General features: G+C 39.4%; 1 protein-coding gene across 2 annotated transcripts in view; it reads right to left on the bottom strand.

The window, feature by feature from the left end:
* Positions 1–4,139: 4,139 nt before the first annotated feature.
* LOC138004057 (cyclic GMP-AMP synthase-like receptor 1) overlaps positions 4,140–5,000 on the bottom strand; it is an 8,336-nt gene continuing 7,475 nt past the window's right edge. For both annotated transcript variants that reach the window (XM_068850454.1, XM_068850455.1), the window contains exon 2: positions 4,140–5,000. This exon is cut by the window's right edge and continues 1,530 nt beyond it. The gene's annotated coding sequence lies outside the window, so the exon portion shown is untranslated.

Consider the following 5,000-nt stretch of genomic DNA (forward strand, 5'->3'; position numbering starts at 1 on the left):
GGACTGGACTTCTGCTAACAACAGTTGCATACTTTGGTGTTTACAAAGTGGCCCGATATCATTGGAATCAAATTCAAAATCAATTTCAGCAACAAAATTCGCAAGCGAATGGGCTCCTCCGAGAACGGAAGTCTGCCTTGAATGTCATGTATATTATTTTATGTTGTATTTGTTGCTTGTTATCTTCCAGAAGTATGAATTAAAGCGCAAGCGTTCCTTTCTATTTTCAAGCATTTTTTGACTAGTTTTCTCTTTTAGGCAATTATGCATCTTTTATAAGGACAAAAACACTATCTTGTTATCGACAAAAGCACGGCGTTGTCAAAGACTCCTTCGGAATTCTTAAGGAAGGGGATGTTGAAGTTATCTTTTTTTTTTTTGGAACGACTGAAACAATTATTTGTACCACTGGAAAAAATGTTGAACGTGAAGCAGAACATTAGAAATAAAATAAGCTTTCAGGTTCTTTCAAAATAAAATGAAAAGACGATACAGTCGCTTCACACTTTTTAATCCGAGCAGTACTAGGAGGACGGATGTCACCTGCTCCCAGTGTATTGGCTGACCTCCGATGGGTCGAACCAGAAGAGAGAATAAAGATTACACAAAAACTCGGTTTAATGTAATTCCTTTGGTAGGCGATGGTTGTGGGTTTAAGTAGTAAGCAAGATATCCGACGGTAATTGTGTGCGCACCGCTGTCCTATGTTTATGTATCCTCTCAACATATTATGTCAAACGCAGTTTCATTAATTGCTGCGAATTGCCGTTAGTTTCTTCACTCTCTTCTGCACGGTTAAGTTCAGTGCGAAATTTGGATACGCGGCTACAGCTGAGAGCAAATTTCAATCGCCTTAAAAATGATTTATTTGAAATGTAATTGAAAGTTGTTAGTTTAAATCATTCTAGACAAAGCAAGGGTATGCTGTTCAAGTTCTGTTTTGAAAAATCTGTTCTTGAAGACAGGACATTGCGCAGAAAATTATCACCGCTGTATGATGACGTTTTGAAAGTCATGATTGTACTTTCCTTTACACGATTAAAATCACTACATTCAGTTTGTTTCCGTTGCTTTTTACTTGCATGACTTGTACAATTCATATTATGAAAAACATATGTCTGTACTTTAGTATTGATAGATAATTTTATTGTTGCCTTGAACGTTTTCAGTACATGTTTCTGAAGACGTAAATAACGTAAATAAGAAAACGATTTTTCTACTCATCTTTTTGGTAGTTGCAGAGTGCGTAATATTTAACAATTAGACTCGTAGCCCGCAAGTCAATAGCCCATGAGGCGAAGCCGAATCCCTAGGCGAAGCCCTAAGGTGCTCGCGCCTTCGGCGCTCGCAAGGCGCCTTGCGGCGCCAAAAATGTTACGTCCGGTGCTTTCACAAATATGTCCGCTACTTTACAACACTTTCGAAAACTCCGAGTCCTTGTGTGCTTTGGAGCTGGTTCTCATATTGGTGTGTGTTACACTGGTCAATCAATGGCCATCTGTGAGAACAAATCTGTGCCACGACTTGACACCAGCACCAGCGTGTCTTACAATCTTGTAGATGCAGTTTCATACTCCAAGAATATGGAGACAAACTGTTTGATAACATTGATCGTGTGATATAAACGTTTGAAAAGGTTACATGGTGGTTCATTTATAAAGTAAAACCTAACGTATAAGAACCTAAAATATAAGAACTTGTCAGGGTGAATTTTTAATTTAAATTAAGCACCCTTCACATTAGAACCATTTCAGGCTGAAGTTTCAAAGTCGGTTCTTAATTTCTAAAGTCAATCTGTTTTTTCTTGTAAATAATACAACACGGTACTCTGTAATATTTTACTGTAGAGTAGAGTGAAATACAGTTTGTAACTAGAGGGATATGCTGCTTTTAAGGTCTCGTGAAGGAAAATGAGGGGTCTGCGGAAAAATAAAATTGTCGTGCCGCTATTTATTTGTGTATTTTGTCCTTCCTTTTCATTGACCGAGAGCCCACCACGTGACCTGCAAATAACTGCCTAATAAGTCCAATTGAAATCACGCTCTTGTGAGAAAATGTCAGATCCGGTTCCCCGAGCTGTCAGAAAATGATTCGACATCTTTAGTTGATCGAAAGAACAGTGTATTTCAACGTATTTCAAAAGTATCTCAAGGAAAGAAAGGTAGACGAAGAGTCACTCGTGTCATCGACGCGAAGGACAAGTTGGCGAATGCATATGTGCTGAAGAGATTTTATGCTGAAGCCAGAAAAAAGAATGGCGAACTTTACACCAAAGCTTCACTTGTAGGGATACGCTTTGAAGCTGTAAAATTCTTCAGCTTTGTTGATGCCTAGTGTTATTGAACGTTTGACTGTAAGTACAATTTGAAGTCTACAAATATAATTATGCTGAGAAGGAAACCAATTGATTGATGCCATTACTCGACTCTGGGCAAGAGAGCGCGGGCTTTCGGCCTCTTGGAAACAAAAACAAAAAACAACCCGGTGATCGAATGATAAAACAAATATTGACCTCGGTTATCGCAAAATATCGTGATTTGTCAGTGTTTCGCAGATTAATTATTTGCCTCAGCCTTCAGCTTCGGCAAATAATTGATCTACTCGCCACTGACAAATCACGATATTTTGCTCAACCTAGTCCAATAATTGTTAATTATTTAAATAAAGGTATAGTTTATTTGGTATTTAATATTGCCTTTTTACGGTGGCCCACAACTGTCACATCCAAACCAAATGTTCCCAGCAAATTCAAATCACTCGCAACAAATTCAAATCATTCACAACATTTTCAAATCACTCACCGCAAATTACAATTTACTCACAGCAAATTACAAATCACTCACAGCAAATTCAAAATGATCGACCACACTAGGCGTCTTCAGTCACCTCCAGCCAGCGGTGCAAGACGACAAATAATATTTGTCATACATGAATCCGCTACCTGCGAAGTTTCCGCACCTGCATCATTAATGGAGACATTGTTTTTGACTGAGTCAAATTAACCTATTCACACCTCAAAAAATCGTCAGGCTTTGGACAGAGCAAAGTTTATTAAGTTTCACTTTTAGAGGTCAATGGGTTAAGTTACTAACTTTTTCTTCTACCTCGACGAACGAGAACCATGTTTTGTTTCCACTGTATTATGTCCACCGTTGCTGAAGGTTCCTATTACTGCTCCAGCTGTGGACAAGGTAAGTTTTCCCTGGCCATTTGAAATTGGCCTTTAAGGAAATACGGTATCAAAATGGCTTGGGAAAACTTACCTTGTCCACAGCTGGAGATATAATTGGAACCTTTAGGAAAGGTGGACTTACAGTGGAAACAAAATATGGTTCTCCTTCGTTGAGGTAGGAGAAAAAGCTATTAACTTAACCCATTGACCCCTAAAAGTGAAACTTAATAAATTTTGCTCTGTCCAACGCCTGACGATTTTTAATGGTGCAGGTGCGGAAACTTCGCAGGTAGCGGCTTCATGTATGACAAATATTCTTTGACGTCTTGCACCGCTGGCTGGAGGTGACTGAAGACGCCTAGCGTGATCGATCATTTTGAATTTGCTGTGATGATTTGAATTTTATGTGAGTGATTTGTAATTTGCTGTGGGTGATTTGCAATTTGTTGCGAGTGATTTGAGTTTGCTGTGAACATTTGGTTTTGGTGTGACAGTTGTGGGCCACCGTACCTTTTAGTTTTGAGGCCTCAAACTCAGACCGACCGAGTCTGCTGCAGAAGCTCCTGTCCCTTCACTTTATTGCGAAAACAACCGCACTTTGTTGCATCTTAGTCACAGATGAATGCGCCTACGCATTCAAGTCGAAACTTTCATCTCATACTTAATTTGGGCAGTAAAAGTGCGATAAAATCAGTCTCCGAAGACAAACGAAAAAATTTCTCACACGGGGTTAGTACAATCACGTGTTAGAACTGAAAATTTGGAAGCGATATCTTAAAATCGGTGGGGACAGGACGTCCGAGAAGTTGCAATTTTGGCGTCAAAATAAAGCCTTAGCAAATAGAGCTTGAAGATTTCGCTTACGTTTCACGGTTTGCTGAATACTTGAAAGCCAATTATGCCAAGTGAAATGGTCTACACTATGCAAAACAATAGAAAACAATAACATGTGCATAACTTAACACTATTTTGTATGATTTATGTGCCTTTAATCTTTGCACTCTACCATATTCGATGTAGCTAGCATGAAAATATGTCAATAAGTTAGTATAAGTGGCCACACCCACCAATACAAGAACCTTTTATTCTTACCAAAAATTAAGAACCCATTTAAGAACCTAGATAGCTTGATTTCAAGTTAAGCACCATTTATATAACTGACTTGGAAACATCTAGGCTCTTATACGCAGGGCTTTACTGTACTCATTGTTTGTTTTTTTACCAAGGTATATCATTAAATTTTCCTCCTTGCGTGCAGCGCCTCTCTAAAACTCACCAGAGGGCGAGCAAGAGAGGCTCCACAGAAATCGAGTCAAGTCTTTTAAGTCGCCGAAGCCCAAGTTTCTGGGCTAGTCACTCCCGTCAAACCGGTTTAAGCAGCACGCGCATCACATTTTTGACAAGGCGAAGGTCAAAATCGAGCCTTCAGTACGAAAATTAATGTGGCGTCTAGAAGTGCAATCGAGACTTGGCCTGGCCGGTTTGAAACTGTCTCCAAGCAACGGCTTGCACATACTCAATAAAGACTTCACACGATTTCTGCAGAGTCCTTTCTTGTCGAGTTAAGAAAGTGTCTGCTGGCAGGGTGTAAGTTTTCAAGGTGTAATTAAATTTTGCCCTTTATGTATACAACTCTCATCGAGTATGCATGGAAAAGGCCCACTCTCTATATCGTGGTTGGGTAATCACACAAAAAAACAATGGCGAGTCCTTATTTATTCAATTGTTTCCCTGGAGACTCATCTTGAATTTCTTTGTGTGATCACTCAACCACGTCCTCGAAAGTGGGCTATTTCAGCCTACAAGTACGCAAAACTGTGTCATCCAG

Source organism: Montipora foliosa, chromosome 5 (genome assembly GCF_036669935.1).
Source record: "Montipora foliosa isolate CH-2021 chromosome 5, ASM3666993v2, whole genome shotgun sequence".
Taxonomy (NCBI): domain Eukaryota; kingdom Metazoa; phylum Cnidaria; class Anthozoa; order Scleractinia; family Acroporidae; genus Montipora; species Montipora foliosa.